A 25,590-nucleotide genomic window follows, 5' to 3' on the forward strand; every position below is an offset into this window, starting at 1 on the left:
GTAAGAATTGTAAGGAACCTCGGAGGTCAACTGGCCCAACCCTGGCCTGGAGTTAAGGAACAGGCACGGAATTTAAGAACCAGAGGAGATGTTGAAGACCACCAGATATGGGAGATGAGCCCCAGTTGGGGAAAAAGAGGCGTCCAAGGCCTCACAGCAAGCACTAGCATAGTCAGGACTAGAGCCTGGTTCTTCTGATTCTCGATCATTGCTCCTTGATTCTCCTTAATTGGATCCACTCTACAACATGCCTCGAAAATGGTCATCTAGAATCTATTTTGAAGTCATGAAGGGGAGCTCATTACTTAATTAGTTTTCAGAAGGCTAATTAAGTAGCAGCTAGGTAGTTGGCTCTCTTGACCTGGAGTCAGGAAAATCTAAATTCAAATTCTGCCTCAGGTGCTTACTAGCTCTGAGATCCTGGGCAGGTCACTTAACTTCTATCTGCCTCAGTTTCCTCATCTGTAAAGTGTTGATAATAATAGCACCTACCTCCCAGGTTATTTCAAGGATAATATGGGATATTTGTAAAGTTCTGGGCAACCTTAATTGCTATAATTATTGTCTTTATAGGTTTATGTGGTTTATAGGAACAGTTGGAACAAAATCTTCTCCTCAATAGCTGTGACACCCTCTCCCACAAGTATACACAGAGTCTGGGGAAAGTGGTCTCAAGCTTAGGGAGCACATGCGGCAAAGTCATAAATCACAAATCATGGTTGATTACAACTCTACACCCCTTCTTTGCATATTCCTGAAGTTTCCCTTAGGAATGGATTAGTTTTACTGCTAAGATGCTAATAGATGAAGCCTTGAATCTTCCTTCCCTCATCTGATCCTGTCTGCTCTTAGCCTCCAATACAGACACCACCAGCAGCTTCTGCTATCCTAAAGATGATGCCAGGACACAAACGGGAAGGTGGGAAGCCCAAAATTCTCTGGACCCTTTGAGGCTCCCAGAGGCCTTCTCCAGCCAAGGCAGGGGGAGGAGGCCACGACCAGAGTGCTCTTCTCTCCCAATAAGCTCTTTCTCAGGTGTTTGGTTGCAAAGTCTTGGCCCATCTCTAGCTCAAATTCCCTATTCCATCTAGCACCTTAGTCTTATATACACCCCTCAGGGTGTTAACAAGTCTATAACCCATTTAGGACAGACTTTCTGTTTTACCTAGTTAAAATGTCTTTGATTCAAGGATGTGTTGAGGCTTGATTCACATTAAATTCCTATTGGTTGAATCAATCAAGAGGTGTTTTCACCTTACATAGGCAGTTACTTTTAAATGGGATGGGGTAATCAATGAACTCCCAGGCTTATTCAAATTAGCCCATTCTATTTTCATATTGAGTTGTTTGGATGGAGCCTAAATTTCCTTCTCCTTAATTTGAGTCTATCCCTTAGAGTCGCTGAGAATACCTAACAACAATAACCAAACCTGGTATTTATATAGCACTTTAAGGTTTTGCAAAGCACTTTACAAATATGATCTCACTTTATCTTAAACTGTTTAAAGTTACTTATATTGACCCTAAGATTTATTTTCTCAACCTCAAAATCCAGTTGTTTGACTGGGAGTCTGAATGTACAGTTTAAAAGTTCTATATTGGTGATTTACTGAAACGTGAGAAAGGTGAATTGCTTTTGGAACCTCTAACCTTTCCCTGCTTATTTTTTCAATGCGAATTTGATTCCAATCCCATTAAATACTGATGAATGCATGGTATTGACCAAGAGTTTACAATACAAACAGTCTGAGATTAATTTAGTCTTCACTATAGCTCTCTTCTGCTAAATTTTGTGAGAATTAGGCTGAAACTACATATCCATTGTAACAAAAATTGGATTTTGAGGCTATTGAATAAAGATTATATGTGTCACTGGGAATTTCTCATTAGCTACTTAAGACGGCATAATCTATCCATTTGAGAATTCCTCATGAAAACGTAAAATGATAATCTCTACTAAGTATGTCATAATCCCAGCTAGAAATAACCACCTCTTTCTCATTTTAGTACCTAAAACTTCTAGAAAGCTGATTCTAAGACTGGATTTTATTAAAGTCAGTTGCATAAAGAAACTCTGAATGAAGAACAAAATTAAAGGTATATTCCCAGTGTTTACTTGGAGTTCATTTGCACTTATTTCAATCAATATGACATTATTTTTTATTTGATTCTACTTTCTTACTATATTTTTACCTTTTGTATTTTATATTCAGAACAAATTTCCCTTTCTTTACCTGGATATCTTGCTATCTACGCTGATCCTAATCCCCTCCCTGCTACTTGGTACACCAGCCTCTAAACCTCTACATAGACCATCTCAAAAGGCCTCTCAAAAAGAAGTTCATCCACTCTGCTTTGGAATTCTGCCTCATGCATTGGTAACTAAGGTGGGACTTTCTTACTGTTTTAGAATGTTAAATTAATTAAGTGTCTTTGATTGAGCCTTACTAGGTGCAAAGCCCCAGGGCCCAAACCCCTATTTACTAGGTGCTAAGCCTATGTGGGCATGAAGCCTTCGAGGGCCCTGAGGGGAATTGCTAAAATCCCAGAGCCAATAGTATGAGCCTAAATTCTGGTTGCTCAGATGATGTTTGATGATGTCCAAAGACTGTATAAAAAGAGAGAACAGAGCTATTTGCCTGAGGCTCTCACTCCTGGAGGAGTGTTGGCGGTGGGACTCTGGGTAGCCACTCTAAGAACCTACTGGCTTGTCACACAGATGTTGATGGTTTCTTGGTAACTATGAATTGTATTTGGTCTGTTTATAATGTATGTTTGTAATTTGTTTGTATTTGCTCTGAAGTTCAGGGTGCTGGCTTTTTTCCCCTGAACTAAGTGAATGATATTTGTATGTTGGATTGAAGCAAGATTGTTAACCCCCTAACGTTACTTTCCTTAGTAAAGCAGATCAAAAGAACCTGTGCTGGCAGCATTCTTGTCGTTGGGTTTGTGTTGGTCTTTCACCCCCACAGCAGCTTCTAGGTGAATTGTTATAACACCTCAGGGCTGAGCTCTCATATTTTGTGAGTGCTAAATCATCTAACCCACTATATCTAGCTGACCCCAGATCATACTGCCTCCTTTTCATCTCTTGCACCAGAAAGAGTAATCAAATGGCTACTAATATTATTTCTTGGAAGGATATGACAAATGGCCACTATGATTCTACCCACCATTCCCATCATTCCCCAGAACAAAACTTTCTTCAACTGGTTCCTTCTAATGGTTCAAATGTAGTTACCTTTCTATACTCTATAGACATCTCAAACTCAACATATCCCAAACAGAACTCATTATCTTTTCCCCAAACTCTTTCCTCTTCTAAGCTTCCCTATATGGAGGGCACTGCCACCCACCTAGTCACCCAAGCTTCCAACTTAGGCATTATCCTCAGCTCCTTGTTCACTTTCACTCCTCCACAGCCAATCTATTGCCAAATACTGTTGATCCTAACTTTGCAATATTTCTCATATTTGCTCCTTTCTCTCCTTTGAAATTGCCAGCACCCTGTGTAAGGCCCTTATCATCTCATGCCTGGACTATTGCAGAAGCCTGTCATTTGGTTTCCTTGCCTCTCCACTCCAGTCCATCTTCCACTTAGCTATCAAAGTGATCTTACTATGGCACAGGTCTTACTATAACACACATCCCCTTTCTCAGTAAACCCTAGTAACTTCCTGTTACTTCCAGGATCAAATATAAAATTCATTATTTGGCTTTTAAAATTAACCTGATCCATTCCTACCTTCCCAGTCATCTAACATTTTATTCCCGTTCACTTCTAAGATTCACTATCCTCCTTGCTGTTCCTCCTAAGATACTCCATTTCTGGACTTCGTGCATTTTTACTGGCTGTCCCCCATGCCTGAAATGTTCTCCTTCCTTGTCTCTCTCTATCTCTGACCCCCGTGGCTTCCCCAGCTAAAATTCTATCTTTTGAAAGAAGCCTTTTCTAGTTGCCCCTAGTGTCTTAACTCTGAGATTACTTCTAATACACACACATACACATACACACACACACATATGTATGTATATACACACACAAGATATTTATATATATACACACATATAAGATACATAAAAGTATATATACAAGATACACATGTGTGTAGATATATGCATACATGTGTGTATGTATGTGTGTGTATATATGTATGTATGTATCTTGTATGTATATACTTTTTACATGTTGTCTTCCCCATTAGAATGGGAACTCCTTGAGGGCAGGGATTGTTTTTGCCTTTTGTTTTCCTCTGCCTGGTGTCTGGGTTTCAGCAAACACTTGATAAATGCTTGTTCGTTGATTATTTCTCTAGTCTCTTGCATTTGCATTTCAAGGTATCTACTCAGCTCTGGTTTCTTCAGTAGAACATTTGGAAGTCCTCTGTTTCATTAAAGGTCCATCCTCACCCTTCCACCTCTCTCCCCCACCCCCCAAGTAAGATTATATTCCACTTTACTGAGTAAGTTATTCTAGGTTGGTTACCTTTAGCTTTTGATTTGTGGAAGATCATATTCCGAGCTATCCTCTTATTAAAGTGGCAGTGGCCAGATCTTATGTGACCTTAACTATAATAGCTCTGTGATACTGGCATTTTTTTCTTCTTGACAACTTGTAGCATATTTTTCTCTGCTGTAAAAACTCTGGACTTAGGCTATTACATCCTCAGAACTTTTCCTTTTGAGATTTCTTTCAGGACGTGATCAGTAAATTTTTTTCAGTCTTGCCCTCTGGTTCTAAGTGATCTGAGAAGCTGTCTTTTGTATTTCTTAAAATTATAGTGCCTTGGATTTTTTTTATCACAGGTTTCAACAGTCTGATGATTCCTGGATTATTTCTCCCTGATCTGTTTTCCAGGTCAGTTTTTACTGATAAAAAAAATATTCTACATGTTTTCCTGTCTTTTACTTTCTTTTTATTTTCCTTTAATTACGTCTCATAAAGTGATTGATTTCTATTGAGTCTATTATAATTTTCAGTAAGTCTGTTACTTGAATAAGGCTTACTACTTTTTGTTCTAAGATATGAATTCTCTTTCTAGTTCTTTTCTCCAGGGATTTTATTTCATTTGTTATTTATTGCTTCATTTATTCCAAGTTTTCATGCAGTCATTATGGAAAGTCTTTTTTTCTCTTAAGTCTCTTTCGAAGGACCTGTGGACTTATTCTTTCTTTCAGTTTTAATTTTGAAACATTTCTGGATCTAGTTTCTTCTGTTTATTTATATCACTATGAGGCCTTAAATTGGGGTTTTGTGTCAGGGGAAGGCTGAATCTCCAACCTTTATACTTTGGGGGGACATGGTCAGCACTCATTGACCTAGAACTCATTGACCTGTGTTCCCTCACTGACCTACTAACCTTGACCTCCTGGAGTATGCCTATACCATGAGTGCTGGTAGATTTAGCCTTCCTGGCTGTTTGAGATTCAGAGATCTAGATCTTGAGGGTCCTCTATGATGTCATAGAGACTGAGAGTCTGTGGTGTCCTGTTCTTATCCTTGGAACTGGTCTACAGACTGGTCACTTCCAAAGTATAAGCTGTGGGTTTTCTACGCCATTTTTGCTGCCTCCAGACACAGAATCTTGCAGGATTCAGGTGTCCGAGCAGGTCTTTGGTTGTACTGCAAAACTTCCATCTTGTTTACATGTCCTCATGCTGGCTTTTCTGGAACATGTGGACTTCTGGCTGATCTTTTTGGGGGGAGGGGGTCACTTCTGAGTTTTGAACTTACTATAGTTTTTCACTGGATTACTTTTTGCGGGGGGAGGGGGGAAGGCAGGGCAATTGGGGTTAAATGACTCTCCCAAGGTCATACAGCTAGTAAGTGTGTCAAGTGTCTGAGGCCAGATTTGAACTCAGGTCCTCCTGACTCCGGGGCTGGTACTCTACTCACTGCATCAACTAGCTGCCCCTTTCACTGAATTTCTTGATCATTATTCAAGCTGGTGTTATTCTTAGGTCTTTGATAGAGTAGGTATATGGGAACTAGGCTGCCTCTCTCTGTATAAACAGAGATCTTGGCCTGAAGTCCCCAGGTATTCCTGACTCTTGGGTTGAAGACCACTCTCTTTCCACTATGCTATGTTTCCCCTCTAATTTCAATAATATTTTCTAAAAATTAAGTGATATATATACATATATACATACATGCATATGTATTATGAAATGTGAAAAAATGTGAATATCTAAATTTTGGACTGAAATCTAAATTTTTTTCCAATTACACATAAATTTTTTAACATTCTTTTTTTTTTATTTTGAGTTTCAAATTCTGTCCCTTACTCCCCTCATTGAGAAGGCAAGTAATTTGATATAGGTTATACATGTGCAGTCATGCAAACCGTCTTTGGACTGCAGGCCAAGGTTAAATGTAAGCAGATACAAACTTGGATTTTGAACCTGGGTTTAGGTCCCACCTCCGGCATGCACTGTGTACCCCTGAACAAGTAATTTTCAACGTCCTCGGCAATTTTCTAAGACTTTAAGTTGCAAAGATATTGATCTCTGTTGGTAGATAAAGTTCTTCACCAGAAATCCCCTGCCACTGGTGTTAAATCACAGGTGTTAAGAAAAATTTAACTTAAATATCTAATAAATGTCTTTTTCACTGCCCAGTTATATTTACCTATCATCCTATTAAATATTTGGACAACAAAGTGGTACAGTAGATAGAGTGCTGGGCCTGGAGTCAGGAAGACCTGAGTTCAAATCCAGCCTCAGCCACTTAACAGTAACATCTCTCTGCCTCAGTCTCCTCAACTCTAGATGGAGATAATCATCACACTTACCTCCCAAGGTTGTTGTGAGGATCAAATGACATACTATTTGTAAGGCGCTTAGCAGAGTGCCTGGCATATAGTAAGTGCTAAATAAATGCTTGCTTCCTTTCATTTCTTATATTCTGTTTGAAGATCACTTTTTTGAATCATAAAGGATCTTCCTGGCATGTAGCATGCATGTCCAAACTGAAGTTGCCTCTCCTGAAACCCTAACTTTCACACAGCAAGTCCATCTATGACATATTGACAAACATATTGACAAAGAATGGATCCTGAATGTGGATAGAGAATTGGCTTTGAAGTTAGGAAGACCTGAGTTCAAGTCCTACCTCTCCCATCTACTGGTTGTGTAACCATAAAAAACAGTCACTGAACTCTTCAACGCCCCAGTCAACCCTCTGAGGTTATAAATTACTTAATTTCCCCATGCCAATGAAATCATATGTCCAAAGCTTCCCCACCAAAATTTTAAAACAAAAATTGAAATAAAAATGTAAGAAACCCTAACAGTAGATTGCAAGTACCAATTTCTTTTCACCGGGTCAGACTTTGCCACTACTCCATCTTATCCTTAGCTACTTCTCCATGGAAACATGAATAATCGGGGAACCTCCCAGAGAGACAATAATTATAACAGGACCTTTGGCTCTGGATGCCATGATTCTGGGGATAATTCTACTAGAGAAAGGTAATGGCGGCAGTTGCCAAAGGTATCTCCATTCATAGTTTAATTGGATAATGTGATTTAGAGCTAAAAATGACCTTAGAGGTCTCCGGTCCAACCCCCTCATTTATATAATTTACCCAGTTTGTTCCAAGAAATTAGAATAACACGGTTACCAATCCTTAGAGCCCAAATAGAGATTGCCAGGCCCAGTGAGAACGGTTATCTGAGAGTGACAGTGGTGGGCCTATCAACTCCCAGAAATCTTAGCCATGGAAGCTGTGCTTTTATAACAGCAGAAATGTGATGAGTCTCTCAGGGAGATCATCTGGTTCTCTGAATACACATATAATGTATAGATTTTTTAAAATGCTACTTCCTGATCTCTTCTATGAAATTAGAATGTTAGTGGAAAGTGAAAATATGCAATGCCCACAATGATTTCCATTGTATTCTAAGGTTGGTAGCTATATTTATTGGTCTACTTTCTTAGAGAAGAATGGGCAGTTTTCCACCATGTAGTTCCAAATGAGCCCACTGAACCCAATAGATGCAAGTCTTATAGAGAGTCGATCATATAGCTGCTTTTAAAATTAAAAAAAAAAATTAGATGTAATTTAGGCTAATTAAAATAATGATCAAAAGGAAATGACATGAATGCTCTGTTGAGTCACTGTCTCAAAGACTCTGAATGGGATCCAAATTCTAGACATTTTAATGCTTGCCATCATTAATGACACCTAACAAGGGCAGACTTTCAACGAAATTAATACTTAAACCAGTCACTTGACTTCCTACCAAAGTTCCTTTCTAATGGATGTTCCTTTCTAAGTTGTCATTATACATTTAGAATCCTAATAAATAAATTATCTGCTGGGAATAGTTCAATATACATTAAATTCTTTGATTCCCTTGGACTATGGCATTGTGATTTTGCATTATGGTTATTCTTTTTGCACTAAAATGTGATTCCTAAAAGCAATGAAAGCTGATGGGAAAAGCATTCAGGATTTTTACCTTAACTTAATTTAAGCTTTAAATTTTAAATAACTTTGATCCAAACCAGAGTTGTTTCAAAATAACAGTGCTACGGCAAAACAAGGAGGACCATGTTCAGAAAACAGTGGGTGACCTGGTTAGAACGGCCTAAATTGCAGCATTTGGATGAACACTACTGCAACCTCTTTGATATTTTTCTGTTTCTATTTTGCTCAAAATCACTTATAGAAAAATATTGATTCTGCAACCAGAAGTTGAGAATTATCCTTACTTCTTTTCTACTTGACCAGATGAATGGGGTAAACTGGAATGACAAATTATTCCAGGAACCAATTTCTAAATCCTATGCAAATTAATGCACCAGTCATTGAAACAGTACTTTGAGAAGGCCAAATAAACTAAAGGAGACTAAGCAGAAACTGCTACTGAGCAATTATTAGAACACTGCAGCATTATGGAATTTATAAAGGTTTTATTTGGATGGGCCTTTCATATGCTATTAGTTCTGCAAATAACAATGACCCACCACCCAATTCTTTTTCCAGTATTCTTTGTAGCCATTATGATTCCTCAAATTAACAGACATACTCTAAATATAATTTGAAGATGCAGAATTTTTATAAATGTATGCATTTTTATTTATATTGGTCTTCTTAATGCCTTTATATAACACCTGCCTGTGACTATATAACCAAATAAATTTAGAAATACTAATGCTACCTAGTCTGACTATAAATTGAAACTTCAGTGATTTTTGATGGATGCATTATCATTTACATTAACAAATGCCCATGAATCCATTGCCTTTATATAACACATGCATGTAACTATATAACTAAATATACATAAAAATTCTAATGAGACATACTCTAAGTTGGACTCGGTGGTTTTTTATAAATGTCTGAATCATTATTTATATTAATATGAAAGCTATAAGATTATTGCCTTTATATGTGTACATAGCCTAATACACATAGAAATCTAATATGAGATAAAGGTTCTCAGTATTTCTCACAATCGTTTTACCTTCATTCATATTTGCACAATCAATGACAGCAGTATAGATATAGTGACAAGAGTTTTTCTTTAGGCCAATGGGAATGAGGAAGGATAAAACTAGCATTTTTTAAAATATATAAACCAGTGTCCTGCATTTTTCACAGATAAATGTGATTTATAAATTTAATTAATTAATTGGCAACTCCTTAAGGAAAGTAGTTACTTCAAAATTATATACAGATATTAAAACCCCAGGGCATGAGTTCTATTCTCTGCATTAAAAAAGGAAGAAACTGCAGTCTAACAAAGGTCACCCCCAAAATGACACCATTACCACACATTCAAGGCCAGATTACAGCAGAAACCTTGTAAGAGGGTCAAATAGATAGATGTTATTTTAAGAGCCCTTAACAGCTCTAACAATTTCCACATTGTCCAAAACAAACAAAAAAAATGCCCCTTTGGGCATATGGGAATATCATTATAACTTTTCTGCTCTGCCTTACTGAAGCATCTCCTCCTTCAGTCAGTCCTATCTCAAATCCCGAACACTAACCCTAGTAGAACTGTGAGCTTTCTTGAACTTCGTCTTTCACCCACTTTTTACAAACATCACATTCCCTGGTACTAGGAAATAAACACTCAGCTAAGGATCCTGCCTCCTCGGTTGTGGCTATCACAGGTGCCTTAATATCTATCCTGAATGTCATGTTGCAGTAGCTTCTATGAATCCTACAGCCAGAACCAGGATCCTAACCACCAAATTCCAGCAAATTGTTCTCTCCCTTTTGATATTTCTTACTGGGCAATCCAACTTTTACCTTTTTCAGAAGAGACACAAGAAGATGCTTTTTTGTTTGTTTGATTTTCTGCAAAGAGCTGAGAATCTTTACCTGTTTCTCTGGGTCTCATAGCATTACCTAAGTCTCATATCCCTACCTGGCACATATTAGGTCATATTAGGTCTCATAGTCCTAGGGAAACACGTGAGTTTTTGTAGTGAGTGTTGTGTGTGGTGAAGGGCTGTGATGGTTAGATATAGTAACTATGCGCTGGAAGCTTAGGATTGCCAAACTAACCTTTGAGGGGTTCCTTCTAGCGACCAGTCAATCCATCAAGAGTGCAGTGTATTAAAGTACGGGCCAAGCAATTATAGTGGGCACGGGGGAGTCAGAGGCAGACAGGAAACAATTCCTGCCCTCAAAGAGCTTACGTGCTGGCCCCATCATTGACAACTCCTTTAGGAAAGAAGTCATTTCAAAATTATGTACAGATATTAAAACCCCAGGACTTAAGTTCTATGCTCTGCACTAAAAAAGAAAAAAAAGAAAAGAAATTGCACTGTAACAAAGGTCACGCCTCAAAATACCACACCTAGAAACCTCAGCTGGGGGTGAGTGTGAAGGTTGACAGGGCACAGGTGAGCGTCATTCTCAGGTGACCTCGGCTCTCACCAGAAGTACACCGTGTATTTCTCTTCTCATGACACAGATGTGCTTATGGGGCATGTGATGGGCAGGTTTGGAAGCACCTTTGGAAGCACGTGTGTGTGTGTGTGTGTGTGTGTGTGTGTGTGTGTGTGTGTGGAGTGGGGGGGGTGTGTTAATGGGCATTCTGTACGCTTAGGTGCTAAAGGTACACCTGCGAGCAGTAGCCTTTCCCGGACCCCGCCCCTCCCCAGCAATGTAAGGGTGCGAGCAAGTGTGAGCCCCCATGGGGCGCGCTCCTGCAGCTCAGCCCCGGAGGGCGAGGGCTCTGCAGGTGGGCTGGGCGGTAGAGGACGCTCCTAGGGGGCTGCAGGCGGACACCCACCTGACGAATCCGTGTCGGGTTCGGCGGCGGAGAGGCCCCGCCTCCCGGGGCCGGGGAGGTGGGCGAAGCCATCCTCGCGCTTTTGGAGCTGGTTCTCCTGCTCTAGACACTCTCGCTCGCACCCTCCGGCTCCCGCAGCGTCTGGCCCGCGCTTCCCAGGCCCGAGCTCCTCTCCAAGCAGCAGCCCGGTGCGCGGGGCCAGTGTCCTTGATTGCATACGATGGCCGCCTCCTGCAGCAGCCAGCCCGAATCTGGGGGGGGCTCTTCTCGCCTGCCCTCCGCCGCAGGGCTCTGTCCTGGCTGCAGCTGCTGCTGCTACTACAGCCTCCCTCCCTTCCCTGGCCCCCAATCCTCCCAGACTCCAGCTAGGAGCCCTTCTCCTCCCACCCCACCTACCTCCCAGCCGTGGGGATCAGTGCCATGGTGCCTCTGGGGCGTGGGCACGGGGGGGGTGGGGAGGGCAAATATCCGGCCAGGAAAAGTGGCCACCAAGCTGATCAATGAGTGACCTTCTTTCTCCGGGTGGGATGGGTGCGGTTCTCCCAGGAAAGGTGGAGGGGGCGGGGGGGGGGGGTTCCTTGCGTTTGCGGCAGCTGCAGTAGCAGCCGAGGCAGCGGGTAACCCCGCTCTCCCTTCAGCCCCCAGCCTCTGGGTGTGGGTGTGGGTGTGTACGTGTGTGTAAGAGTGAGAGAGAATATGAGAGAGTGCTGAGATGATTATAGCAGCACTCAAAGAAAAGGAGGCTGCGCCTGCTACTGCTACCCCAGGCTGAAGAGGAGGAGGAGGAGGAGAAGGAGGAGGATGAGATCATGGACAGCTCTCAGAAATATGTCTAGCTAGTGGGGAAGAAGCAAAGCTGAAAAGAGGTTGTTGGGCTCTCTGGCACATTCACAATGGGAAGCACATGCATGCATTCATATATACACAGGGTTACTCTTGCTTCACATGCCCACCTTCACACTCATTTTCAACCTTTTCCATTCATAGTCCCCTCATCCCCCCCCCATACACACACTCTACAAAATTTGTTCTGTTCTTTTCATTTATGTATGTATACATATATACACCTCTAAATAGACCTCCTTTATACTTCCAGCCAGTTTACAGGAGAAATATCTTTTTATAAGAGGGAAAGAACCTTAGCTAATGAGTTATAGGTCATAAATTCACATGAGGTATTAGCTAATTAAAGATGCTTTTAAACATGATTTGTACTCTCTTTTCAAGTATTCAATTGATTCCCCCAATACCCAGGTCTTTCTTCTTGCTCCTCAGAGAGAATTTTTTTCTGCATTGTGAGATATCTTCCCCTAACCCCGAGTAAATGGAGTACTCATGGCCCCATCCCAAGGATGAATGCAACCACTTGGCTCACATGCACCAGCAGGTCCTTAGAAGGTCAAGGCAAGCTGGGGAGGAGGCTCTTTGCTAGAACAGTACAGAGGTGGCACTGTCATTACCTCACAAGCTCAGATATTTGCTCTTCCATCAAGTTTTCCATGACTCTAGACAAAGTAAGTCCAAACAGTTCTGTGTATCTTTCTAAGGAAAAGGTTTTATATATATACACACACACACAAATATATGTATAATGACATTATATATTACATTACAGATACATATACATTCCAGGATCTCCCATTGCATCGTGGATCATCTCTGGCCATCCTGATGAATATCTGATCACTGAATCCAGATGGCTCTAGAGAAGAAAGTGAGGCTGCTGACCTTGCACAGCCCTCTCTCACTCAAATCAAAGTCAACTGCAAGTGATGTCATCATTTCCCTAATGTCATGGTCTTCTTCAAAAATGAAGGACAAACATACAACATATACATTATACAAAATAGATTATTAAACATGTTTCAGGTCACTAAAAATGAATTGTCTAGTATTTGCAACACACTAGGTAGGTTTGGAGAAAGATACAAAGATAAACAAAGCTTCCCTGACATAGGATCATAGACACAGCTGGAAGGGACATGAGAGATCATCTGGTACAATAGCCTCATTTTACTTAAGTGAATTGCCTATGGTCATACAGGTAGTGTTAGATCCAAAATTTGAACCTAGGTCCTTTGACCTTGAAACCCAGTCTTTTTCCTATACTGTGCCCTTGCCTCACTCTGCCCACCCTATCCCACAAGCAGTTTATAATAATAATAATCTTTAAAAATGAATCTTTTATTCAACTTAAGATATTGACAATTTGATCTCACAGAAAGGAGGAAGACATTTCATTTTCTTTGCCTAAATGGATTTCCACAGACATCCCAAATTCTGGGAGTGGTAAAGAACCACTCAGCTTTCAAAGTTCACATACATATTACCTTGAGGATAAGTGGAGAATAAAGAACAGTTAAGACTTCCTTTATCCTTGGCTTCTTTTCAATAGTCAGACAAGCCAGGAAAACTTGGGACCTTAGCTACTTTCTCTTCCACGTTGGCAGCTTTGAGACATTGTTCAAAGATGGCTCTTCTAAGTAAGAATAATTGTCTAATAGCTTAGAGAGAGCTTATAGAACAATTGTCTAATAAAAGTTTACATTATGGAATAGTGGATAGATGCTTGGAGTTAGGAAGACCAAGGTTCAAGAGTTTTCTCTAAACTATATGATCTTGGGTAAGTCACTTAATCTCTCAAATGCCCCTGGAAACTCATTAAGACTATAAATAAATGATAGATGAGCTGCAGATGTCTTTGTAGGACCTTTCCACACTAGGAGTTCTCCATACTGACAAAAGCAAAGGTCTAGATAAAAAAAAAAAAACCGCAGCAGCAGAGCTGCATTCACATAGGTCTTAAGAACCCCATCTCTGGAGCTGGAAGGGAGCTCTATCTAGTTCAATCTGGCCACCAAGTTCAAACCCCTTATTTTACATATGAGGAAAGTAAGGACCAGGGAAGATGTAACTTGTCCAATGTCACTAGAATCAAAGATAGAATTTGAACCCAGCTTCTCTGACCGTACCACACTGGCACTCTACATGCATTATCTTGTTTGATTTTCACAACAGCTTTGCAAGGTTATAATGAAAGGATTATTCTCATTTTGCAGAGGAGGAAACACAAAGCTAATAAGTGGCACATTTCAAAGCTTGAGCTTAGTTTCTTTTGACTATATCCCCACTATGCTTTCTACTACAGCACAATTCTTTATAATTCCTAGCTTTCACTCAAGGACAAGGGGATATTCAACCAGAACAGTGGAAAGAGGTCTATCAATAAATTATGTCATCTACTGTATATAAAACATTCATATGATAAAAGGAGGAAAGTGCTCTCATTTTTTTTGATAGAAAAGCAAAGCCAGAGTCATGTAAAGTTCCAGGAGAGGCGATATTTGTGTATTCTACAACATGAACAAAAATTAGAATATTGTAAGATTCCCTAAAGCAGAGAGGAAAAAGCACTTGTTCAGAGACTGGGGGAGAGGGATGGGGCGGGGGGGGGGAGTCTCCATCAAATCCCACCTCTGAAACCATCACTGCCTGTGTGACCTTGGACCATCCACTTCTAACCTCCCTGGGCCTTACTTTCCTCACCCGTATGGTCTCAAGTCTATTTGAGTCCTATATCTTTGAGCTTATGATGTATGACACTGTAATTCTGTTCTAACACCATAACTTGTGCTGGGCCCAGGGGGATTGGGCCACTATGTCCTCCCACTCTCCATCTGCTTTAGAACGAGGCACTCAGTCCAGAATGGGTCCTGTTCTGGGGGTACCTGGTCTCTAAGGATAGGAATTAGGTTCCTTCTCTTATATGTTCTGGCTCTTTACACCCCTTCATGCCAGTATGGCAGGGGAAAAATTTTTAAAGCTCCTATCTAGGCTCTCTTCAAAGGGGAAAGAAGAAAAGCACAATTTGAATCAGGAATGGCATAGTTTATTTCCTGCACACAAAAGAAATGGTAAATGTAAATAAAGTAAGTAAAATGTAAGCAAGCATTGAAAGACACAAAACAGGATTAAGTAATGAATTCATAACTATTGTTATATCCTTCTAGAAGATTGAGACTTAACCCTCATCAGAACATAAAGCAGCTTGCCAAATTGGTGCATTGTGGGACCACTAAATAGGCATTGTTACATTTTACCTTGGTTATCCCCTCAAAATCCAAGCCTTTGACCAACCACACCCTTGTTTGTGCTTCTCCTTTTATTGGTGGTCCTGGTCTCTGATGCAGTAACTTCCCTCTGTTGCCAGTCAGCTTCGAGCAAGGGACCTATGACCTCTGGACCTCTCAAACTCACAAGGTTGACTCCAACTATAAACATGTCCATCTTAATATCAATGTTTGGTCACCTACATTCAGGAAAAAAGCACAAAGAAGAAGAGGCAGCCCAAGCTCAAGTTCATCTAGCTAACCCATTGTGCTTTACCTGCCCGACGGGAGCAGTAAAAACTGCTACTTGAACAAGGGTCTAACCCTCCCACTCTCCTCGTGGAAACTCCCAGATGATGTTGCATAAGGGATGCAACCTTTAAGAAGGATGCCTTCTTAAAGGACCACTGAGTCGTTGGTTCTTCCTGGTCAGCAGACAGGGGAGAATTGCTTCATCATCCCCAAATTGTTTTCAGTTCTCAGTCATACAAGGCCAGCTGGAAGCCCTCAGGGTACCCTAAGGCATCCAAGTGCTAAGTTAACACACAGGACTGGCTGAAAGAGGTAAGGAAGCTCTGAACATGTTCTGGGTGGCCCCTCCAGCTTTATGATTTGATTTCAGACCCATTAAAAAAAAAAGAAAAGAAAAAGATGACTCCTTTAACTAACTTCCCTTAGCAAATCGTGGAATTTTTCTCATCTGAAGAATAATTCAAGACCCAGTCATTGGACTTCCATGACACTCCATGAGGCTCTAGCTTCTGCACAAGATTAATACAATCATTTCATATGAGGATCCAAAATATTTTGTTCGGTGTCAATATGAATATACCCTATATAGTCATTGTTCCCCAAAGCTGAAAATGTAAGATATATTCAGTGCTGATCCTTAGAAATCATTGCCCACCAAGCAGTGTAATTAGAGAATCACAATATAGGCAGAGATTCGATTCCATTTCATTTAACATGAGATACATGTAGAAATGAAAGGTCATGTGTGATTCTTTTCAGATATTGTCATGGGGTCACCTGCCCTCTAGGAAATAGAAGCTAACAGCTCTTCTGCACAATGGCTTTGCTCAAATCAGACCAGCCTGTGGAATCCTATCTTGAGCACCATGTCATTGGGCTCTGTTTACTGTAGTTAAATCCTGGGACTATATTATTTCAAGTTGTGCAATAGTAAGTCTTCTTAAATGTTTCCCCTGCCTGTCCTTGACCCACTTGAGCATAGCTAGGAGATTCTTGCAGGACTGGTCATCGACAAAAATTACAAATTAAATTGTTGGTCTTCCAATGCCTCCCAGCTGCTCCTCCAAATCCATCCACCTCTTTCTTTCCTTGCTCCAATTTCTTGCATATGCTCTCCCTTATCCCACTAAGAGAAGTCCTCAAGAAGTAATAATAATAATATAGATAGTGCTTTGAAGTTTGCAAAATTCTCTCACTCACAACGCTTGCTGAATTACATTGAATTCTGAAATCACTGCTACCAGCTGTTACTCCTCTGATAGGACATTGTCCATTTCCTTTTTTAAATTGTCATTTGATGTTCACTGTTTATAGCACCTCCTTAATGTATTCCTTTTTTATCTTAAATTTTACCTTTGCATTCTGAACTTAACAAAAATGAAGCACACAGCAGAACACAGAAAGAAGAGTCTATGTATAAAACTATGAATCTCCATTTCACACTCCCCTCCCATCCAATATGTTCTAGAAGAAAGTATTGTGATGTATATGCCTGAATGAGGCTTCTGACAGGTGTACAAGTCACTGGCTTTACTCATTCCTCTATCCAGTTCCAAAATAGGTTTAAAAGGTCATGTTGGAAGACAATATGTGTATATGAAATTCTTCATATATTCCCATTTTTTTCCCTCATTGTTTATTTCTCTCATATTCTCCAGTCATCAGCAAATGTCTGGTTCTTAATGTATCTTTTCCCCAAAGTCACATAAACATTTTATGGACTAAATCAATCAATATATATTTACTGAGCATCTAGTGTATGTCCAGAATAGTGCTACCTCTGAAGATTCATAGAGCTGAAAAGAGCCTTGAGAAACCATGTTGTCCAGTCCCTTGCAAAAAGGTAGATAAACCGTCAGGGGAAAATGTCCATTTAGTCTCTCCTAGTTCTCAAGTGACAGAGATTTTGTGGAAGAGTTCTTAACCCAGCTTCCTTGGACTTGATTCTTTAATATTTTAATAAATGTATTTCAATATGATTGGTTTCTTTTGTAATCCTATTTATTTTATTTCATACATATAAGAACATTATCCTGAGAAGGGGTCCATGGGCTTCACCAGACTGACAAAGGGGTCCATGGCACAAAATAGGTGAAGAACACTTGCTTTTAAGCCTATCTTTCTGTGAAGTGATAGGATCCTAGAATCCTAGGTCTCGAACTAGATGGGAAGTTAAAAGACATTGAGTCCAACCACCTCATTCTACAAGTGAGGAAACTTGGGCCCAGAGATGTTAAGTGACTTGCCTATGATCACACAGGTAAGGTAGCAGAGGTAGGAGCTGAACCCCTTCTTCCCAATTCCAAGTCTCAGAGACCGTAGTCCAATGTGTAACTCAAGAGGAATCTCCTCCCATTCAGGATGTTTTAAGACCCCTGACAAGTGGTCACCCAACCTGTACTTAAAGATCTCTGGCAAGGGGAAATTTGTTACTTCCAGTCCATTCCACTTCAAAACAGCCCTAATTGTAAAGAGGTTTTCCCCCACATCAGCCTAATCTGATTCTTTGAGTCTGTTCTCTGTGGCAGACAGAACCCTTTTCTGCATGACAACCTTTCAAACACATGAAGACAGAAACCATATTGGTCTCTTCCTCCCCTAGCCTTCTCTTCTCCAACCTAACCATACCCAATTCTTTCAATAGGCTTTCATAGGATGTAGCCTCCAGTTCTCACCATGTCAGTCATTTTCTTCTAACTGAATTCCAGTTTAAGTCTTCTTCCTAAAATGTGACTCTGACAATTGGGCACAATATTCCAAATTGGTTCTAACCAGGGCAGAGTACAGTACAATTATCATCTCCTTCATTCAAGACATTTTGTGTCTTTTAATGTATCCTAGAATAATGGAAAAGGATTTTTTTTGTTCTCATGATTCCCACCCCACCACAGGTATTGTCATCCACCTACTCCCTGTAAATTTGAACTTGATATAGAACCTCACATTTATTCCATTTGAATTTTGTCTTCTTAGATTTCAGCTCATATTTCTATTCTGTTGAGTTCTCTTCGGATCCAGACTCTGCCATCAAGTATATCAATTATTCCTCCCAAATGACATTTGTAAATCTGACAAGCATGCTTTCTCTGCCTGCATCCAAGCCATTGATAAAAATATTGAATGGCACAGGGCCAAGGATAGCTACCTGCAGCTCACCACTCCAGATCTCCCTCCAAGCTGATATCAAACCATTAAAGATTATTCTTTGGATCTAGTAATTCAACCATTTCCAAAGATCTTCATGGTGTAGAAAATGAACAAAAAAATTTACTTGAGTAACTCAGCCTTCTTGCCATTATCACCTCATCTACCCCAAATGGCAGTCCCTTCTTTGATTCTTCTGTCGCCTACAGCCCTACACCATAGCAAAAGAGAAGTCTTTGATTACCCTTCACATTCATCATCTGTCTCAACTCATTCTGGCCTTTTTTGTCTGGGTCCTATGTCCTCAGATGGATTCTCAACCCCCTCTAAGGCAAGGATCATCACAATCACAAGAGCTCCTGAAACAATACTTGTACTACATGCTTATGCTTTGCACCAGGCTTTGCTTCCATTTTCTATATTCTTTCTCTTGGAGTGATTGTGTCTGTGCTCCTGCTGTCTGGCCCTTTGCCCCCCTATCATCTCTGATCCCCAGACTGGTTTTCTTGCCAATAATCTTGTGTCCTTTATTCCCCTTTATGAGCCCTGATCCTATTTCTTCATTAAAATCCTCATGCCTCATCATCATGGAGATTGAATTTTGATTATATTCAAAACACATGTGAATGCTTTTTTGGTCCATTCTGGTGCTATCATTGTCCCCACATGAGTCACCAGGAATGGACAATGGTCATGTGGTTGGACAAGTCTAGGAGGCTCCGCATCAGGTGCCATCCCCCTTTCACAGTACCATCCTGCCTGTATCCAATACCTCTGTTATGTGTATTTACAAAATTCATGTCTTGTAAAGACAGCAGACTTTTTAATTGTTTATGTCAAGTTGAAAAAAAAACTGTTTTGGTATACCTCAGCAGAGGGTCTCCAATCACCACCACCTATTTTTTCTTTCTTTGACCATCTCTGAATGATTTCTCACCTGATAGCAGCTGTATTTCATATCAGATTCCTTGAAACTGCTTGTTTCTGAGATGGTCCATCTCTCCTTTCTACGAGACAGGAATCTTATATCAGTTACTTGGTTCCATATAATCAGTGGTCCTTCTCATCTTCCTCTGTGTCACATTCTTTGTTCTTCTGTCCCAGGATATCCTGGCACACATTAAGATTCCCTTCTGCTTTTCCATATCCTTTTCCCTCTTTGTTTCCTCCTTAGAGCCCTTCTTCCATTCTTTTAATGAATACTGCGTTTTCCCTAATAACCTAGAGAGTATAGACATTCCCCCAATCCCTTCATCTGACTATACTGTGTAGTAGAAAAGGCTAAACCTGAATTCAAATCCTGGCTTTATGAGTTACTACCTATTAATCAGTTGATTAGTCTCTCTGGACCTTGGATTCTTAGTCTAGAAAGGAAGAGAGATGACTTGTAAGGTATCTTCCAGGTATAGATCTATGGTACTATGATTTTCTTCTCTAGAACAGAGACCAGCTGTGTGTATACATAGTGGCATCATTTGTCTCTGCACAAGTCACTAAGAGTGGGTAGTCAATATCAAATTGGATGAGTTCAGGGATACTCCCTCACATCCAAATCTTCATTGCAATGCCTCTAGTCAATATTTTTATTGTAGCTTTCCAACGTTTTGTATAGAGTTACTACTTGGAACTTGAGACATTGAAAAAAGCAAGCTCTCTGAGGGTCATTGTCTTTGCTTTCCATCCTTGCTTGAAGGGAAAATGCACAGTCCGTTGTCTTCTTTGTGGTAGTTCACTAAACCTCATGACTAACTTACATAGCAATCTGTTTATTTGCCATCCTATTCATTGCGCAGGGGCCAGAAATAAGCATGCTTACCATCAGGCACTCAGCTGAAGGTGAGCACCAGGAAGAAAAAGGGAAAGAGGGAACATATGGAAGAATCCAAAGTTTAGTTCTGGTGGCAGTAGCAGAACAAGAAGCATCTCTAATTAGTTCAGGTTTTAGGAGGTAGTAATAACCCTGAGACAAAGTAATCAACAAGCATTTAGTAAGCACCTACTATGTGCTGGGCACTAAATTGGGTGTTGGGGTTGCAAAACTAAGAATTAAATCATTCCTACCCTCAAGAGCTTAGAACATATCTGGGTAAAACAACATAGGCACTCATAATAAAAATAATAATAGTTAACATTTATATAGCATGTACTTTGTGCCATGTACATTACAATTATTATGTCATTTGGCTTTCACAACAACCCTGGGATGTAGATTCTATTATTATTAATTATTATCCCCATTTTACAGATGAGAAAACTGAAAGAAATACAGGTCAAGTGACTTGCCCAGAGTCACACAGATTTGAACTCAGATCTACCTTACCCTAGGCCCAATGCGCTATCCATTGTCCCACTTACTTACCCAAGACACATAGAGTATATAAAAATATAATAATTTATATTAAAATAAGTGAATGCAATTGGGCTTCCAACAAAGCCTGGAATATTTTGCCTGCTGCTTCATCCAGAGAGGGAGACAGGGCATCTAAATGGTGGAGGAAATGCTGAGTTTTATGCTGCGTAACTGCATAAGGGATGGTGTTGGTGCTAGAGCTTCTTGGGAGAGAGATCCCTGAGGTTTTAGAGATTCTTCAGGAGTGAGAGAGAGAAACAGCAGTAAAGCAGTAAAGGCTGCCTGATCTTCAACATGTCTCCCATTTGTCTTTGAGTGTCTCACCCAAAGAATCTCTGTCATCATCAGGGACCAATATCATCTCATTGGCAGGTACACAGCACCACACTCAGCATTCGCTCTCCTGTTTAAGAGTCACATCTACCTCTGCATAGGCGGCAGCAGCAAGTAAAATGTCCCAAGCTTAGTTGGAAGCCTGTAATATATTCTTTACAAGACCATTTTGGCAGCTGTGAAGAGGATGGTTCAGAGAGGAGAGAGACATGAAAAAATTAGGCGCCTACTGCAATAGTCCAGGTGAGAGATGATGAAGGGCTGGACTGAAAATGGCGGTTCTGTGAGTAGAAACAAGGGGATGGAGCATCAAGAAAGCTTGGCATCTGATCGGATATCAGCAGTGAAGGAACATGAGGCATGGGAGAAACTCCAAGGTTGTGGATTTGGGTACATGAAAGTCCAGTGGTGCCTTCAATAGAAAGAGAGGAGTTCAAATGATGACCGAGTTTGTGAGGAAAGATGATAAGTTCTCTTTTTGATAGTGGACCATAGATTTGGAGTTAGAAGGAACCTCAGAGGCCATCTAGTCTAGCCTCCTAATTTTACAGATGAAAAATCTGAAGCCCAGCGATGTTAAACCTCTTCCCCAGGGCTATATAGACAGTGATCATCAGAGTTGGGAGATTTGAATCCAGGTCCTCTGATATGATGAGTTTGAGATGCCTGTTAACATCCACTTTGAAATGTCCAATAGATAGGACTGGAGTTCAGGAGACACGTTAGGGCTGTGTATGTAAGACTAGCTATCGGAAGGTGGTATTTGAACTTATGTAAATTAGGACCAGTCACTGCAGCCATTTGAATGATTGCTATTTATGTGAGTTAGATGGGTTTTAGAATGAGGACACTTGATCTGTTTCTCCTACCCATTTTGATTCCTACATTTGACAGCAAACACTTCTACAAATGGCTATTGTTATAGTAAGTTAGTGACTGGACTTGGGATAGGGCAGGGGCGGGGCAGAAGAAGAAGAACCCTCACACACAAGATTTATATGTCCAAATGGGATTTATTGAAGGAAATTCTTTATTGCTAATGGAGGCCTCTGAATGGCCCAGGCTTTGGGATCTTTGAGCACTGCAATTAGCTGAAAAGAGCAAAGAAAGGATAAGGGAAGGGGGGAGGGAATCTGACTTATCCCAGGGTTGACGACATATTCTCTCAGAAAGGCAGCATTGTGCAGTGCTAAGAGCACAGGCTCTGAGAGAATTTGAGAACCTAGATTCAAATCTCACTGATGTCTACTATCTATGTAACCTTGGACAAGTCACTTAACTTTCCTGGGCTTGGTTTCCTCATTTATAAAATGAAGGAGTTGTACTAGATGGTCTCTGAATTGCCTTCTAGTGACAGATTTTTGAAAGGCAGCATGACTTAGTAGACAGCATGCTGACCTTGGACTCAGGAAGATGGGTGTGGATCCTGCCTTAGATACTTGCTAGCTAAGTGACCTTGGCAAGTCACTTCAGCTTTGTTTCTTCACCTGTAAAAATGACCATGTTGAACTGGACTGCAAAGGTTTCTTCTAGCTGTCAATCTTTAATTTTATGCACGAGCTTGCTCTTCATGGTCTCGAATGGATTTTGAGAAATTCATATAGAGAACAAAGGTGCCAAAGTTAACTAAGCTGAAAAGAAAGGTTGGGACCAAGCCATGGAGAATGGTGAATTCCAGACCAAGGCAAAAAAGAGCTTTTTTGCTGTTGCCATAGGAAGGCCCATTACATTTCAGCTATAGATCTGTTCCTTTTATTTCTACTGTATTTTTTTAAGTTTCATTTATTCCTTTTATGTCACTATTATGGACAGTTATACAGTTCCTGCTCCCACCCTAAATGATCTTTCCCTTGTAACAAAGAGGAAAAAAAGTTAAGCAAAAACAAAATAAAGTTAAGCAAAAAACAAAACAAAAACCAATACATGGACCACATCTTGCAGCATATACAATATTTCACACGCATGGCCTCCCACCTCTCCAGCATTTTCCTTATTTCTTCTCTAGGGCCAAGAGGGGTCAGTTTAATTATATAGCATTCAGCTTTGTTTTCTTTTTCTTTTTCGTTTCCTTTAGACCAGCTGTTCTTGAAGGAGAAGACAAGCACATCAGATGAGATCTCATCATGATGGATCAATATGGCTGCATGAGTCTAGTGTTCCTGGATCACTTTCCTTATGCATCTGTGTTTGTGTGCCCTGGTGTTGTATATGCCCCTGACAAAGTCTTGCATCCTTGGCCTTGCTACAAGCTACCTGAGTTCTCAGGTTCATTGAACACAAAAAGGTTTGACAGTGACCAATCTATATACCACAGGAAGGTCAGCGATGGTGACATTCTTTGACAACATCATTGAGCCATTCTTTATTCTTTCCCACATTCATGTGAGTTATGAGACTCTTGCTCTTTGAAGTCACAGGACCTTAACTTGGAGAAAAATCAGCTGTTGGTATTTGTAGTTTTTCAAAAGATGAACTCACTTCTCTTTCTTTAAAGTTACATGATTGCTAGAAGCTCCAGGCTTTCTAAAATTACTTAAGAATTCCAGATAGCCTCATAACAATTTTCATATGGTACAGTTTCTACTAATATAATACTTCCAAAATACTGATATAATCAACCTCAAGAGCCAGACATGAGCTATCAGAATAATGTAAACCAGGCCTGCAGCTTTGGAGAGGGAGCCTGTGAGCTGATGAAAAAAATGTCCCCATGGAAGCCCCAGAGAGTGGTTTCAGGGAGGTTGAGTATACTATTGTAAACAATAACACCACTGGTGTAGTTATAGGTTTGGAAACATTCAGTCATCATTCTCCAATTCCTTGTCCTCTTCTGTTTTCCCAAAAGTCCAGAAAAAGAGGCAATGTGGGCTGACAGATAAAGAGCTAGATTTGAAGACAAGAAGACCTGAAATCAAGTCCAGTCTTTGAAATATACAAGCTGTGTAACCCTGAGAATGTCACTCAACATCTATCTCAGTGCTTGAAGCAACAGAGAAGAGCCTGACCTAGATTGGTAGAAGGAGTTTCCTCACCTAGGAGTTCCTTCTCCCTCTCCTTCCTTCCTTCCTTCTTTCTTTTCCTTCTTTCCTTCCTTCCTTCCTTCTTTCTTTTCCTTCTTTCCTTCCTTCTTTTCCTTCTTTCCTTCCTTCTTTTTCCTTCCTTTCTTCCTTCCTTCCTTCCTTCCTCCCTTCCTCCTTCATCTCTCTCTCTCTCTCTCTCTCTCTCTCTCTCTCTCTCTCTCTCTCTCTCTCTGTCTTTGTCTCTCTCTCTCTCTTCTTTCACAAAACCCAGTTGACTCTGAAGCTCATAGATTAGACCACAATAGGTCCCTGCCCAAGCTCCACTTAATGACTATACTTTGGGTCCTCCTGTCTTACCGTGAATGTCAATGGTAACTGTTTCTCTTTGGAAAAATAACCCTGAGGATCTTCCCCTCCCAGCTTGATTTTTTTCTTTTTTTTCTAATTAAAGGGGCCATCTCTTGACTCACTTCTTAAAGAGGCCTATTCACTGAATGGGCTTTACCTCACTCTGAGCGAGTGCATAAAAAGGCCTTAGCATAAAAGGACCAGGGTCTCCCATTGCATCCTGGGCCATCTCCAGTCCTCCTAGTGAATATCAGGCCACTGGACCCAGATGGCTCTGGAAGAGAAAGTGAGGCTGGTGACCTTGCACAGCCCTCCCTCACTCAAATCAAAGTCAACTGCAAGTCATGTCATCATTTCCCTGATGTCATGGTCCTCTTCCAAAATGAAGGACGAAGCAACCACCACAGCCCTATTCTAATGAAAAAGCAGGTCCACCCCCTCTCTGCATATACACAGACCACTTGTAAATTTTAAATCCAAATTGCTGATTTCTCAATTCTCTGTTCACAAATATGAACCCAGTCTTGTCTTATTCCATACCTTGACTAGTGCTGCATCTAATGCTTCCTGCTTACAAATATATCTGCAGTTTTATTTCCATCAATTGACATACATTCATTTCTGGCAAGTAAAATTTCCCCATGAAAAAAATCCCAGCTATTTGGACTTTTCTGTTTTATTTCTGCAGTCCTTTAAAGCTCTAGGCAGCTCTTTTTAGAAAAGAACCTCATGACAGAGTCATATTTCACATTTATTTTTTAAAACACTCCTAAGAGCT

The sequence above is a fragment of the Trichosurus vulpecula genome, chromosome 6 (genome assembly GCF_011100635.1).
Source record: "Trichosurus vulpecula isolate mTriVul1 chromosome 6, mTriVul1.pri, whole genome shotgun sequence".
Taxonomy (NCBI): domain Eukaryota; kingdom Metazoa; phylum Chordata; class Mammalia; order Diprotodontia; family Phalangeridae; genus Trichosurus; species Trichosurus vulpecula.